The 17,333-nt window shown below is 38.7% G+C and overlaps 1 non-coding gene across 1 annotated transcript; it reads left to right on the top strand.

Moving 5' to 3' along the window:
- Positions 1-3,471: 3,471 nt before the first annotated feature.
- Positions 3,472-3,579, top strand: LOC112725504 (small nucleolar RNA R71). The gene has a single exon (XR_003164608.1). It is a non-coding gene; the product is annotated as a small nucleolar RNA R71 (small nucleolar RNA).
- Positions 3,580-17,333: the final 13,754 nt, after the last annotated feature.

Here is a 17,333-nt window from a genome sequence, read left to right as displayed (position 1 = left end):
GGGAAACTCTCATTCACTGCAATTTGGGATGCATCATCTTCTTCCTGTGGGATTCTTGAGAGGTGATCAGCTACTTTGTTCTCTGCTCCACTCCTATCTTTAATTTCGATATCAAACTCTTGGAGAAGCAGGATCCACCTTATTAATCTGGGCTTGGACTCTTGTTTGGTAAGCAAGTATTTGAGTGCTGCATGATCAATGAATACAATTACTTTGGAGCCAATAAGATGTGATCTAAATTTATCGAAAGCAAAGACAATGGCAAGTAATTCTTTTTCTGTAGTGGTATAGTTTCTTTGATTCTCATTGAGGACCTTGCTGTCATAATAAATAACATGCACCAATTTGTCCCTCCTCTATCCTAGGACAACACCAACAGCAAAGTCGGATGCATCACACATCAACTCAAATAGTAGATCCCAGTTGGGTGGTGCTATGATAGGTGCAGAGGAGAACTTGTTCTTAAGCTCTTCAAAGGCTAGCATGCATTCTTTATAAAAAATAAAAGGTACATTAGAGACAAGCAGGTTTCTCAAAGGTTTGGCAACCTTGGAGAAGTCTCTAATAAACCTCCTATAGAAGTCAGCATGTCCTAGAAAACTTCTAACTGCTTTGACATTGCAAGGTGGGGGCAACTTTTCAATCACTTCCACCTTGGCTTTGTCCACTTCTATGCCTCTTTTTGAGATCTTGTGGCCAAGAACTACCCCCTCTGTAACCATAAAGTGGCATTTCTCCCAGTTCAACACAAGGTTAGTTTCTTGGCACCTCTTTAGCACCAAGGCTATGTGGTGTAAGCAGTTAGAATATGAATCACCAAATACAGAAAAGTCATCCATAAATACCTCAATGAATCTTTCAATCATGTTTGAGAATATGGAGAGCATGCACCTTTGGAATGTTGCAGGTGAATTGCACAATCCAAAGGGCATTCTCCTATAAGCAAAAACACCATATGGACAAGTAAATGAGGTTTTTTCTTGGTCCTTGAGGTCTACAACAATTTAGTTGTAGCCAGAATAACCGTCCAAGAAGCAATAATACTCATGTCCTGCCAATCTTTCAAGCATCTGATCCATGAAAGGTAGGGGGAAGTGATCTTTCCTGGTGGCCTTATTAAGCTTCCTATAATCAATGCACATGCGCCAACCGGTCACTGTTCTTGTAGATATCAGCTCATTCTTCTCATTTGGTACAACAGTGATCCCTCTTTTCTTTAGGACTACTTGCACCGGGCTTACCCAAGGGCTGTCTGAGATAGGGTAAATCACCCCAGCTTGCCACAGTTTCAGCACCTCTTTTTGAACCACTTCATTCATGGTTGGGTTCAGCCTTCTTTGTTGCTGTCTTGAGGGCTTGGCTCCTTCTTCGAGTAGGACTTTGTGCATGCACATTGAAGGACTAATTCCCTTTAAGTCTGCAAGTGTCCATCCTATAGCATCTTTATGTTGTCTCAGCACTTGGAGAAGCTCATCTTCTTGCTCCTTACTTAAGCTTGAATTAATGATCACTGGGTAAGTATTGTTGTCACCCAAGTATGCATACTTCAAGCTTGGAAGAAGGGTCTTCAGCTCCAGTTTTGGTGCCTCTACTTGTTATCCTTGTGGTTCAGCATGATTGAATTCTCCATGATCTCTTGTGGTAACTCTCCACCTGATGCTTGTTGTTCCAGCTCCAAAATCTCATCACATTGTTCTTCCTCCAACACGCCTTGAACTATCTTTTCTATGGTATCTACTATCATGCACTCTCCTATGGATTCTTTGGGATAACTCATCGCCTTGAAGACATTGAAGACCATCTTCTCTTCATGTAACCTCAAGACTAGTTCTCCTTTTTGAACATCAATAATGGCTCCAGCAGTGGCTAAAAATAGCCTTCCTAGGATGATAGATGTGTTGGCTTCCTCTTTCATATCCAGCACAACAAAGTCAGCTGGGAAAATAAACTCTCCCACTTTCACCAACAAATCCTCCACTACCCCATGAGGGAATTTGAATGTTCTGTTAGCCAATTGGAGTGCCATCCTTGTTGGTTTGGCTTCATCAATCTTTATCCTTCTCATCATGGACAGAGACATGAGATTGATACTAGCTCCTAAGTCACACAATGCTTTTTCAATGGTGATATCACCTATGATTCATGGAATTTGAAAACTCCCAGGGTCTTTCATTTTCTAGAGAAGCTTCTTTTGTATGATAGCACTGCATTCCTCAGTTAGCACTATGGTTTCCTTCTCTTCCCAATTCCTCTTTCTTGTCATTAGCTCCTTTAAAAATTTTGCATAGAGGGGCATTTGTTCTAATGCCTCAGCAAAAGGGTGTTGATTTGGAGCTTCTTGAAGATTTCTAGGAACCTTGAGAACTGGCTATCTCTTCCATCTTTCCTCAGCCTTTGTGGATAGGGTGCTTGTGGAATATAAGGCTTTAGAACTGACTTGGATGAAGATGGTACAGGGGTCTCTTCTTCTTTCTTGTTTTCAGGCTCCTTTGCAGCTTCTTTTTCCTGATTGCTTTGATTTGAGGATGCCTCCTCTACTACTTTTTCACTTCTAAGTGTGATTGCCTTGCATTCCCCTCTTGGGTTGACCATGGTATCACTGGAAAATGTATGTGTGGGCATTGGAATTTTCTTAGATAAACTTGCCAATTGTGCCTCCAATTTTGAAATTGCTGCTCCTTGATTCTTTATGTTTGATCTGCACTCTTCTTGGTTGGCATCCATCTTCCTTTTGGCCTGTATTTGTCTATCCAAAACATTGGAAATGGCCCCTATCAGCTGTGATGACATTTGTGCTATTACAGCCTCTATTATTTCAAAATTTCTTTTGATTTCACGTGGCTGTATGGTCAAGGTTGATGTTTCTTGGTGGTGGTTGTTGTGTGGTTGTTGGGTGGAGTGGTATAATGTATTTTGTGCATTGTGGTAGCGTCTGTTGTTGCTTTCTTGATGGTTGGAGTTATGGTTGTTGTATTAGTTGGATTGGTATGGTTTGCTACGGTCTTGGTTGTGGCCTTGTTGGTTTTCCCAACCAAAGTTTGGGTGGTTCTTCCAACCTAGGTTATATGTCTTGGAGTTTGGGTCATATGGTGGTCTAGAAGAATTATTCACATAATTTGCCTGCTCCCATTCAGTTTCAACTTCTGGGGTATCTTCTTATTGTGGTGCTGCTTGAGCTTGGACAGCTGAGACTTGGCCAGTCTCCATCCTCTTTGTTAGGGCTGCTAGTTGTGCTGCAATCATCTTGTTTTGTGCTAATAAGGCATCCATAGGATTTAGCTTCAGCACTCCTTTCTTTTGAGATCTTTCTAAAGCATAGAAATATTCATTTTCAGCTATAGTCTCTATGACATCTATGGCTTCTTCAATGGTTTTCTTCTTGTTGAGTGAACCCCTTGAAGAATGGTCCACAGCCTTCTTTGCCTCATATGATAGCCCTTCATAGAAAATGTGAAGTTGAACCCATTCGTTAAACATATCTGGAGGGCACTTCCTTGTCAAGTCTTTGAACCTATCCCAGGCTTCATAAAGTGTTTCACCATCTTACTGTCTGAAGGTCTGCACCTCAGCTCTCAGTCTATTGAATCTCTGTGGAGGGTAGAATCTTGCGAGAAATTTTTTTACAACTTCATCCCAAGTTGTTAAGCTCTCCTTGGGGAATGCTTCTAACCACTTTGCCGCCTTGTCTCTGAGTGAGAAAGGGAACAAAAGTAGCTTGTAAGTGTCAGGATGTACACCATTGGACTTTACAGTGTCGTAAATCCTCAAGAATGTAGTGAGATGTTGGTTTAGGTCCTCTTGGGCTCCCCCTGCATATGAACAATTATTCTGAACAAGTGTGATGAGTTGAGGTTTCAACTCAAAGTTGTTAGCATGAATTGTTGGTTTGAGAATGCTGCTGCCACAGTTTCCTGGATTTGGGTTGATGTAGGAGCCTAAGACTCTCCTCTCTTGCCCAATATAATTGCCAGCATCCACTCCAACATGGTTTTGTACTTCTTCTTCCATTGTACTACTTCCTCTCCAACTATGCTTTTGCCTCTTGCTTCCCTCCTTAATCTCAGGAGGGTCCTCTCCAACATGGTTTTCTCCCCTTCTTCCTGTCATACATTCAACAAACAGCAAGTAGAGAGCAAGTGAAGGAATTACTCTTATTAAGATTAATGGTTAGCTTGGTTGTTGCAATTAATTAAACAGTTAGAAGAATGAAAATATGAACAGAGAATAACTAAAGTCCAAAGTAAAATCAAAATAAAGCAGAACAGAAAGAAAATTAAAGAACTAAAGAAATTATCAATGTAATTAGAATGCTTAATCTAGCTCTCCAATCAATTTAATCATTGTCAAATTCAAACCAATCCCCGGCAATGGCGCCATAAAACTTGATGACTCGAATTCACACCCCATATAAAAATAATAAATTCGTTCTTTTGGCAAGCGCACCAAAATTTATCGTCAAGTAATAACCCACAGTGGAGTGGGATCGTATCCGTAGAGATTGGTAGATTTGAGCAACTTTAATTAATTGGTGAATTAGTTAAGCTAAGCAGAATAAATTGTGAGTGCAGAATTGTAAATGGGCAGAAACATAAATGGCTCAAAAGTAAACATAAGCAGTAAAGTACAGAAACAAAAATGGCAATAATATAAAGTGCAGGAACATAAATGACTCAAAAGTAAATGGGAATAAGAATTTGCAGAATATAAAAAAAAGCTATAAAGAGAATGGAAGATAAGAATAGGGGACTTCATTGAGATCAGGAGATGTTGTCTCTTTGGATTAAATCCAGCTCATATCCTCTTCAATCATGCAACTCACTGACCTCTTGGCAATTATGATTGATTGAACCCCAATCCCTTGGTGACTCAATCTCTCAGAACTTGATCAATAGCCAATTCCTTGGTCTAATTGCTCATGAAGATAGATATGCTTGGTCCCTAATTATACAACACATCATCATAGGTCCAAGTAGAGGGAGGATTATATGTCACCATATCCAAACACCAAAACCCAGATCCTACTCAAGTGTGAGAAGGAATTTCTAGCTTGGCTTCATGTTTCCTTTTCCAAGATTCCCATGAAACCCATTTTGCATTCAATCCCTTTTCCAAGGTGATTGAACACTATCATTAAAATGAAATTCCTTCTAGCAAATCAAAGAGAGGATGAAGAGAAGAAGAAATTCACTATCATTAATCCATCAAGTACAACAAAGCTCCCTCCCTCAATGAGAGGAAATTTAGCTACTCATAGCTCAAAGAAAAGTACAAGAGATGGAAGAGATGATAAAGTGAAAAGTAGATCTAACTATATCTAATAGCTCAACTGCTTAACCCCTTCTCAGTACTTTCAGGGGTTATTTATACTACTCCCAAGGTCTGGCGTGCCACGCCCCATTTGTGTGCTTGGCTCCTTCGCTGGCATGCCACGCCCAGAACACAAGTGGCATGCCCAGGTCTTCTTGGTTGATTGGTGATGCTGGCGTGCCACACCTAAGCCTCAAGTGGCATGCCCAAGTGTAATTCTAGGGCTGGCGTGCCACGCCTTCGATACAAAGTGGCACGCCCATATGGTTGGCCTTCTCGTTGCAAGTATAGTTTCTAACCGAGCAATCAACCTTTCTTACAAACATTTTGGTTGTTACAAGTAACAAACCCCTTTAAAATTGATAACCGAAGTATTTAAACCTCGCGTCGTCTTCTCGAGGAATTGCAGGGAGGTATGTTCTTATTACCGGTTATGAGTTTTGTAAATTGGGGGTTTTGAAAGTAAGAAACAAGTAATTTAAATAACAAGTAAAATAAATAAATAACTATAAAATAAACTCTTGGCAAGGTATGAAAATTCGGAGGTCCTATCCTAGTTATTCTTATCGATGGTAATGAGAATTGAGTTTTAATCCCACTTAGTTAACCTTTGCGAAAGCAAGGGGAAGTCAAGTGAACTAATAAGTTGGATCCCCAAGTCCTAGCCAACTCCTAAGGAAAGACTAGAGTTAGTGGGATTCCAGTCAATTAGCAGACATAACAATTGATCACGATAAGTTTAATAACTCAAGAGCTTCCAGTTAATCAATTAAAGCCACGAATATAAAAAGCTAAATAAGAATCATAAACTGAAATACCTCAAATTGTATTAATTAAGAAAATCAATCTAAGCATAGAGAGTTCATAAGCCAATTGGGCAACAAAAATAATTAAAGGATAGCATTAAAGTATCTGAAAGCAAAAGAGAAATATAAAGTAAAAAGGAATATTGAACCTGATGGACAGTTGAAATAATAAATCCTTTAAGAGGAATCCTAATTCTAAATCCTAAGAGAGAGGAGAGAACCTCTCTCTCTAAAAACTGCATCTAAACTCTGAAAAGTGAATAATTGGAAGCATGTTCATGAATGAATGGATTCCCCCACTTTATAGCCTCTAATATGTGCTTTCTGGGCCAAAAAATGGGTCAGAAACAGCCCAGAAATTGCCCCCAACGATTTCTGTTACGTTCAAGTCGCGGCAAGGTGACGCGGAAGCGTCGTCCACGCGTTTGCGTGGATTGCGTTTCTGCCAGGTCACACGTCCGCGTGATCCACACGTTAGCGTCACTTGGCTTCGGGGCAGCTATGAAAAATTATATATCAAATCGAAGCCCCGGACGTTAGCTTACCAACACAACTTGACCCGCATCATTTGGACCTCTGTAGCTCAAGTTATGACTGTTTGAATGCGAAGAGGTCAGGCTGGACAGCTTAGCAATTTCTTTAACTTCTTGTATTCCTTCCATTTTTGCATGCTTCCTTTCCATCCTATAAGCCATTCTTGCCCTGTAATCTCTGAAAACACTTAACACACATATCAAGGCATCGAATGGTAATAAGAGAGGATTAATAATTAGCAAATATAAGATCAAAGAAGCATGTTTTCGATCATAGCACAAAATCAGGAAGAAAAACGTAAAACATGCGAATAGTATGAATAAGTGGGTAAAGAGTTGATAAAAATCACTCAATTGAGCACAAGATAAACCATAAAATAGTGGTTTATCAATCTCCCCACACTTAAACATTAGCATGTCCTCATTCTAAGCTCAAGAGAAGCTATAAGAGTGAATGGGAAAAGTAAGAAAGTATGAAATGCAACCTATCTATATGAATACAACTATATGAAAAATGTTTCTACCTACTTGGTTAAAAGTAAATAAATCTTTCAAGAACAAATATGAACTGGATTTCACTAATTCAAATCACAAAAATGAAGTACAAGTAAACTTGCAAAAGAAAATAGCTCGTGAAAGCCGGGAACAAAGAATCGAGTATCGAACCCTCACTGGAAGTGTATGCACTCTAATCGCTCAGGTGTTTAAGGTTCGATCTCTCAGTTCTCTTCTAATCTTGCTTTCTAAGGCTTCCTCTTCATCTAACAATCAACACTAATTTGATGCACAAAATACACATATCAAGAGGTCTTTTAAGGGTTGTAATTGGGTCAGGGTCAAGGTAGGATTGTATTTGGCCAAGTGGACTAAAATCTGAATCCTTAATTAATTTAAACTTTCCACCTAACTTAGGACAATTCATGTAATCATAATATAATATCTAACCATCCATTAACCATGTTTTCTACATATTCATGCATTCTAATTTCAAGTACAGTACATATGCATTGCTTTCACCACTTACTTTGGGGCATTTTGTCCCCTTTTATTAATTGCTCTTTTTTCTTTTCTTTTTCTCTTCTTTTTTTTCAATGCATATGATTAAGGTATTGAATGCATGAACATATCTCAACATTCTATCACATTTTCAGAAAATTCTAACATACTTAATTCTCAAACCAGATGTTTCTAAACCCACTTTTCCCCACACTTAATTCATAAGTATTCTCACTAGTCTAAGCTAACCAAGGATTCAAATTAAGGACATTATTGTTTTTCCACTTAGAGTTAATGATGTGCTAAAGTAAAGAACAAAAGGGGTCAAATAGGCTCAAATTGGTTTGCAAGGGATAATGAAGGGTTAAGGCCATATGGGTATGTAAGCTCAGTGAAACAAAGGCCTCAATCATATAAGTGCATGCATACATCAAACCATGGAAATATAGAATTAAGCAAGACAAAGATCACAATTTTAGAGAGAAAAACACACACCAAAAATAAAATTTTGGTTGATAAAATGCAACCAATCAAATAGGCTCAAAATCTCATAGGTTTTGTGTGTTCAAGCTCTAAACCATGTTCCAGTATAATATTTCTTCAAACAAGTTTAACATTAAATTTTACTCAAATTAGTGAAATGCTCTAAAAGGTTTCTTGAAAAAGAAAATATTTCTTCAACCAAGTGGTAAAATATGCACAAAATCAAACAAATATGCAATCACACATGTAAATGCAACAATGAACTAACAAATAAAGTAAAATATTGGTGTTGATACAGGAAGGTACTAACCCACAGAGATCGGTATCGACCTCCCCACACTTAAAGATTGTGCCGTCCTTTGTGCATGCTGAGATGTGCAAGTGGAAGCGTGATGAGCGAATAATTTATACGCTTTTTGGCATTATTTTTAGATAGTTTTTAGTATGATTTAGTTAGTTTTTAGTATATTTTTATTAGTTTTTAAGCAAAATTCACATTTTTGGACTTTACTATGAGTTTTTATGTTTTTCTATGATTTCAGGTATTTTCTGGCTGAAATTGAGGGACCTGAGCAAAAATCTGATTCAGAGGCTGAAGAAGGACTGCAGATGCTGTTGGATTCTGACCTCCCTGCACTAAAAGTAGATTTTCTGGAGCTACAGGAGTCGAAATGGTGCGCTCTCAATTGCGTTAGAAAGTAGACATCCAGTTCTCTGCCCTATTCTGGCGTTAAACACCCGAAACAGGTTACAAGTTGGAGTTAAACGCCCAAAACAGGTTACAACCTGGTGTTTAACTCCAGAAACAGCCTAGGCATGTGTAAAGCTCAAGTCTCAACCCCAGCACACACCAAGTGCACCCCGAAAGTGGATTTCTGCACTATCTATCATAGTTTACTCATTTTCTGTAAACCTAGGTTACTAGTTTAGTATTTAAACAACTTTTAGAGATTTATTTTGTATCTCATGACATTCTCACATTTTACATTGTATCTCTACGGCATGAGTCTCTAAACTCTATGATTGGGGGTGAGGAGCTCTGCTGTGTCTCGATGAATTAATGCAATTACTTCTGTTTTCTATTCAATCACGCTTGTTTTTGTTCTAAGATACTCGCTTGTACTTAACCATGATGAATGTGATGATCCGTGACACTCATCATCATTCTCAACCTATGAACGCCTGCTTGACAACCACTTCCGTTCTACCTTAGATTGAGTGTGTATCTCTTAGCCTCTTGGTTCATGATCAGAGTCTTCGTGGTATAGGCTAGGATTATTGGCAGCCATTCCTGAGATCCAGAAAGTCTAAACCTTGTCTATGGTATTCCGAGTAGAATCTGGGAGGGGATGACGTCGACGAGCTTCAAACTCACGAGTGCTGGGAGTAGTGACAGACGCAAAAGGATCAATGGATCCTATTCCAACATGAGTGAGAACCGACAGATGATTAGCCATGCGGTGACAGCGCATTTGGACCATTTTCACTGAGAGGACGGATGGTAGCCATTGACAACGGTGATCCACCAACATACAGCTTGCCATGGTAGGAGACCTGCGTGTTTGAAGAAGAAGACAGTAGGAAAGCAGAGATTCAGAAGACAGAGCATCTCCAAAACCTCAATCTGTTCTCCATTACTGCATAACAAGTACTATTTAATTTATGCTTTTTAATCTTCATAAATATAATCATTCTTATCATTGATCTCCTGACTAAGAGTTACAAAATAACCATAGCTTGCTTCAAGCCGACAATCTTCGTGGGATCGACCCTTACTCACGTAAGGTATTACTTGGACGACCCAGTGCACTTGCTGGTCAGTGGTACGAGTTGTGAAAAGTGTGATTTACAATTCGTGCACCAAAGGGTTGCTTCAACTAATACTTTTCTCTAAGGATTGTGCTGATGGACTTGTTTGTCTCCCCATATAGAAGTTCTTCCTTTTCCCTTCCTCGGTGGCCATCCTGAAAGAAGAGGAAAAGGGAGAAAAGTAACCCAGAAATAAAGATAAGAAAAATAAATAAAATATGGGTTGGTAATGCCAAATAATAAAGGTCTCAATTACATGGTAGCTACAACATGCAGTGAGAAAACAGTAGAAGCATACGGCATATCAATAGTGCAAGAATTGTAACAATGGGGAAGAGGGTGTGGGTAATGCAAAGTAGTGTAAGTGCATATCAATGCAAAAGGAATATCAGTATTATAAAAATTAGCATTGACTTATAAATAATAATTCCCACTTAGAATAAAACAAGTCATGAAACACCAGAATAATTCAAAAAGATGTAACAGTTGAATGGGAAAATTTTAACACCAACGAAAAAAATAATAATTTTAGAAAAGAAAATAAAAATATACCCAAAATTAAAATGCAATGGATTTATGCAAATAAATTAAATTAAATAAAATGAAAGTGAAAAAGGATGAGAAGTTAAAAAGATAAAGTAAGAAAGAAAGAAGAAAGAAGAAAAGATAGAAGAAATTAGGATTGGGGAAGAAAAGATAAGATATTTGGCTGATCTGCATAAGTTGTGCACCGCATGTGACGCAGACGCGTGAGTGACGCGGTCGCGTGGTGCGCGATAAGGTCAGGTGACGCGGACGCGTGGGTCACGCGATCGCGTGGCCTGATTTGTGCGATTGGCGCGAGTGTAGCCTCGCGTTCGCGCAACTCTCTGTTCGAAACTCTTTTGCCAAATTTTTGGGTGACGCGGTCGCGTGGATGGCCATTTTTGGAAAACGACGCGGCCGCGTGGGGGCACGCGTTCGCATGGTAGGGCTTGTGCTTCTAGCACGAGTCCAGCCACGTTCCAGCCCAACATTCTGCCATACATCGCTTTTTACGTCAATTTTGGGGCACGCGTTCGCGTGGATAACGCGGACGCGTGGGAGGGATTTTTTCCACATGACGCGGATGCGTCAGCGACGCAGTCACGTGGATCAATTTGTGCCAAAGGCACGCCTCTAGCCACGCTCTCACGTGACTCTCTGTTCACTTTTCTTTTCTTGCTAATGCACTTGTGACGCGGACGCGTCAGCGACGCTTACGCGTCGCGTGCATTTTTTTTTATTATGCAAAATGCAGAATGTAGTATGAAGATGTTATGAATTATTCCATGTTCAATGAAGTAAAATAAAACTCAAAAACAAACAAAACTAAATAAAATTATAATTGGAAAAGGAGCGATCATACCATGGTGGGTTGTCTCCCACCTAGCACTTTTAGTTAAAGTCCTTAAGTTGGACATTTGATGAGCTTCCTGTTATGGTGGCTTGTGTTTGAATTCATCTAAAAATCTCCACCAATGTTTGGAATTCCAGTAGTCTCCGGGATTCCAAACTAGGCGCAGAAAGCCTTCAAGCAAGTTAAAGCAAGTGATAAGGCCCCAAGAGTGTTGATTGCCAGAATGAATTCCGGGGTCCCAAACCTTACTTTTGCCCCCGTCTTCTTGTTGATCATTAGTATTCCAACCGGGTGGCAGGCAATCTGAATTCTCACTAAAGCGGCCAAACAACTTCCTAGACCCATTCAGTTGAGCTTTACACCAACCTTTGCATTTAAACTTTGAGCTTTCCACCATATTGAATCTTGCATGACGACTCCTACCACTAACCATCTTCCTCTTACGCTTAATGCCACAAAGAGCTCTAAGCTGACCATCTGTTTCAAGTAAAGCATATTCAAGTGAGCTAATTAAGCTTAGAATGAAAGATTTACCCACTTGAATGAAGGAATGGATGGTGGTGGCTTTGGGGGAGAGGTCTCCAACAGCATTGGCAAGGTAATTTCCAGCTCCATTCCCTTGAGTTCTTCCTTGACAACTTCCACCTCCTTGCAAGCTTCTTCAATTTCAACCTCTTCCTCTTTATAGCTTTCTTCCAATTCAATCTCTTCTTCAATGTTCACCAAGGGTATGGGAGGTTGTGCTTCTTCTTCTTTAATCTCCATGTCAAGTACAATGGGAGAGGATTTAATTGAAGATAAGAATTCATCAATGATTGAATCCATCTCTTGATCGACCTCTTCAAAGTCTTCGACTATGATATGCTGACGTTAGGATTTTTTTCAGTAAAGAATTTCATAAAAACAGTCGCGTTGTAGATATAGTCTCTAAACCGACAGAAATCCCTTCGTACAAACGTTTTGGTTGTCACAAGTAACAAACCCCTTTTAAAATTGATAACCGAGTATTCAAATCTCGGGTCGTCTTCTCAAGGAATTGCAGGGAGGTGTTCTTATTATTGGTTATGAGTCTTGTAAATTGGGGGTTTTAAAAGTAAGGAAGCAGTATGTTGAATGATAAGAAAAATAAATAATAATAATAAAATAAACTCTTGGCAAGGTATTAGAAATTGGAAGTCCAGACTTAGTTATCCTTATCAATCATAATGAAAGTTGAATCTTAATTCCACTTAGTCAACCTTTACTAAAGTAAAGGAAAGTCAAGGGATTAATTAGTTTGATCTTCGAATCCTATTTATTTCCGAAGAAAAGATTGGGATTATTGAAGTTCAATTCAATTGGCAAGATAACAATTATCAATTATGCTGTTGAATTGGATAACTCCTGAGTTACTGATTTCTTAACCAAAACCAAGAATGTAAAAAGCTAAATATAAATCGCAAATCTGAAAATACCTCAATTGCATTAATAAAGAAAATCATAACATGAAAGCCATAAGCCAATTATTCAAAAGATAAATATCAATTAAAGTACTAAGGTGAATAAAAATGGAAACGAAATTAAACAGAAAAGAACATTAAACCAGGGATCGAGAGTCACTCCTAAAACTAAGAAAAGTCCTAAATCCTAATCCTAAGAGAGAGAGAGGAGAGAACCTCTCTCTCTAAAACTACATCTAAAACATGAAAAGTGAATTATGAGAGCCTCCCGATGAATGGATGCATTCTCCCACTTTATAGCCTTTAATCTGTGTTTTCTGGGCCGCAAACTGGGTCAGAAACAGCCCAGAATTCGCTGGTTGCGAATTCAAACACGCTGATTTTCGTCACTACGACGTGGCCGCATGGGTCACGCGTTCGCGTCACCTAGCATCAGGGCAACAATAACATATTATATATCAAATCGAAGCCCCGGACGTTAGATTTCTAACGCAACTAGAACCGCGTCGTTTGGACCTCTGTAGCTAAAGTTATAGTCGTTTGAGTGCGAAGAGGTTAGGCTGGACAACTTAGCAGTTTCTCCAACTTCTTGTATTCCTTCCACTTTTGCATGCTTCCTTTCCATCCTCTGAGCCATTCCTGCCCTGTAATCTCTGAAATCACTTAACACACATATCAAGGCATCTAATGGTAATAAGAGAGGATTAATAATAAGCAAATATAGGATCAAAGAAGCATGTTTTCAATCAAAGCACATAATTAGGAAGGCAAATGTAAAACCATGCAAATAGTATGAATAAGTGGGTAAGGAGTTGATAAAATCCACTCAATTAAGCATAAGATAAACCATAAAATAGTGGTTTATCAACCTCCGCACACTTAAACATTAGCATGTCCTCATGCTAAGCTCAAGAGAAGTTATAAAGATGGAGAGAAATGATAGAATGTATGAAATGCAACCTATGAATGTAACTACATGCAAAAATGTTTCTACCTACTTGGTTAGAAGTAAATCAAATTCTCCAAGACAAATACAAACCAACTTCCACTAATTCAAATCGTATAATAAAAAGCTAGTAAACTTGTAGGAAGATAGCTCATGAAAGCAGGGAACATAGAATTAAGCATTGAACCCTTACTGGTAGTGTAAATCACTCTAACTCTCAAGTGTCTAGGGTCAATCACTCTACTCTTCCCTAATCATGCTTTCTAAACTTTGTTCTTCACCTAACCAATCAACATTATTTAATGTACCAATGCAAATATCATGAGGTCTTAATGGGATTAAGGTAAAGGTGAGGATATATATATGGTTAAGTGAGGTATGATATGAATCTTTAATTAACCTAAGCTCTCACCTAATATACATATACTCTATATAACTTTAAAATCATACCTAGCTACCCATAATTCTCACTTTTGTATAATTCCCATACTCATGTACCAAATTCTCTTTAGTTTTTATCACATGTGCATTGATTTTTCATTAACTTAACATTGGGATAATTTTGTCCCCTTATTTATTTGCTTATTTATTGAATATTTTTTTTCTTTTTCTTTTTCTTTTTCTTTTCTTTCTTTCTTTTTTTTTTCTCTTTTTTTCCTTTTTTTTTGAATCATAAAAGCAAACATAACTTATCAATGCACATGGATTTTCCATTATTTTTCTATTTTGATTTTTCATGAGTAGGTTCCCAAATTTCCAATATTCAAATAAATTAGAAATATGATACATTCCCTTATTAACCCATGTTCCCACAGTTTTCCCACACTTAATTGTTACACAATCCCTATCTTAAGCTAACCAAAGATTCAATTGGGATATTTAATTGTTTTTCTGCTTTAAGGCTAGTGATGTGGTAAAATACAGAACAAATGGGGATTAAAAAGGCTCAAAGTGGCTGACAAGGGTGATTTAAAGGGTAGGCTTATTTGGGATAAGTGAGCTAAAATCAAATAATGGCCTCAATCATATGCAAGCATGTAAATACACTAAATATTGGACATATAGAATGGAACAAAGCTAAGATTGCAATCATAGAGAAGTAAACACACAAGAATAAAATATTTATGGTTAAATAATATAACCATGTAAATAAGCTCAAAATCTCACAGGTTGTGTTCTTTGACTCAAAAACCATGTTCCAAATACAACTTCAAACAAGTTTAACACATAAAAATTTAAAAAATATTTTTTTATTTGAATTAGTTAAAAAAAAAATTTTATTTAAATTAGTGAAATTTTTTCAAAAATAGGATCTTAAAAAGAGATTTATTATTTTAACCAAGTAATAACTAAATGCACAAAATCAAATAAATATGCAATCAAATATGCAGATGCAACAATGAACAAATAAAGAAAAAAAGATTATTGGTGTTGAAAAGAAAGTACTAACCCACGGAGATCGGTATCGACCTCCCCACACTTAAAGGTTGCACCGTCCTCGGTGCATGCTAAGATGTACAAGTGGACGGGCTGTTCCAACTGATGCTTTTCTTCAAGGATTGTGCAGATGGATTGTTTGTCTCCCCTTTTTAAGTGTCTTCCGGTTCTCTTCCTGGTGGCCATCCTAAAAGAAAAAGGGAAGAAAGGTAACCCAATAATAGAGATAAGAAAATAAATGAAGTATGGTTGGGTTAATGCCAAATGATAAGGGTCTCATTTACATGGAAGCTTCAACATGTACGTGAAAAAACAAATAAAATCACATGGCAATTCAAGAGTGCAAAAAATTTGCAACAATAGGGAAGAGAGTGTGGGTAAGGAGAGGTAATGTAAATTCATGTCAATGCAAAAAGTAATACAGGTATAAAAGATTGGCATTGATATAAATAATATAACCTATCCAGAATAAAACAAGTTACTAAGCACCCAAAAATAATTCAAGGGAAGATGCAACAGTTAAATATGAAAATTTTAACACCAAAGAAAAAATAATTAATTTAGAAAAGAAAATAAAAATATGCACAAAATTAAGATGCAATGAATGAAATATGCAAATAAAATAGAATGGAGGTGAAAGAAAATAAGAAAGGAAGAAGAAAGAAATAAGAAAAGATAAGAAAAATAAGGATTAGAGAAGAAAAGATAAGAAAATTGGTTGATCTGAATATTCTGTGCGCCGCTTGTGACGCGGACGCGTGAGTGACGCGGTCGCGTGGTGCGCGATAAGGTCAGGTGACGCGGACGGGTGGGTCACGCAATCGCGTGGCCTATTTTGTGCGATTGGCGCGAGTGCAGCCTTGCGGTCGCGCAACTCTTTGTTCGAAACTCCTTTTGCCAAAAATCTGGGTGACGCGATCACGTGGTTGACGCGGTCGCGTGGGTGGCCATCTTTTGAAAACGACGCGAACGCGTGGGACACGCATTCGCGTGGGAGGGCTTGGGCTTCCAGCACAAGTCCAGCACAACTCCAGCTCAACTTTCTGCTATGCACCCATTTACGTCGACTTCTCAGAGCCACGCGGTCGCGTGGGTGACGCGATCACGTGGGAAGCTATTTTTCCAAATGACGCGGCCGCGTCAGCGACGCGGTCACGTGGATCAATTTGTGCCATTAGCGTGCCTCCAGCCACGCTTTCGCGTGACTCTCTGTTCAATTCTTTTCTTCCCAACGCACACACGACGCGGACGCGTCGGCGACTGGTGCGCAGAAATTGTGATTACACTTTGATTATGTAAAATTCATTGCTCTTTCTTTTCCTGGCAATGGCGCCAAAAACATGATGCCAATACCATGGTTCACAACTTCGCACAACTAACCAGCAAGTGCACTGGGTCGTCCAAGTAATACCTTACGTGAGTAAGGGTCGAATCCCACGGAGATTGTTGGTATGAAGCAAGCTATGGTGACCTTGTAAATCTCAGTCAGGTAGATATAAAATAGTAATGGGGTTTTCGAATTTTAATAAGAAGGATAGAAATACTTATGTAGATTATTGGTGAGAGTTTCAGATAAGCGTATGGAGATGCTTTCATTCCTCTGAACCTCTGCTTTCCTGCTGTCTTCATCCAATCAATCTTACTCCTTTCTAGGCTGGCTTTATGTAAGGATGTCACCGGTGCCAATGGCTACTTTCGATCTCTCTCGGGAAAATGATCCAAATGCTCTGTCACAGCACGGCTAATCGTCTGGAGGCATCACCTTTGTCGTTGGTTGCATCCTATTCCTCCCTGTGAAAATGGTCCGATGCGCTGTCACTGCATGGCTAATCATCTGGAGGTTCTCGATCATACTGGAATAGGATTTACTATCCTTTTGCGTCTGTCACTACGCTCAGCACTCGCGAGTTTGAAGCTCGTCACAGTCATTCAATCCCAGAATCCTACTCGGAATACCACGAACAAGGTTTAGACTTTCTGGATTCTCATGAATGCTGCCATCAATCTAGCTTATACCACGAAGATCCCAATATCTCGGACTTGGTCCCCTGTATTAGTAATATAAAAGATACTCGTTCAATCGAAGGTAGAACGGGAATGGTTGTTAGGCACGCATTCATAGGGAATGATGATGATTGTCACGTTCATCACATTCAGGTTGAAGTGCGAATAAATATCTTAGAAGTGGAATAAGTTGAA

Source organism: Arachis hypogaea, chromosome 11, assembly GCF_003086295.3.
Source record: "Arachis hypogaea cultivar Tifrunner chromosome 11, arahy.Tifrunner.gnm2.J5K5, whole genome shotgun sequence".
NCBI classification, from domain to species: domain Eukaryota; kingdom Viridiplantae; phylum Streptophyta; class Magnoliopsida; order Fabales; family Fabaceae; genus Arachis; species Arachis hypogaea.
The sequence above is the reverse complement of the archived record's forward strand: the minus strand, read 5'-3'. Positions and strand labels throughout refer to the sequence as shown.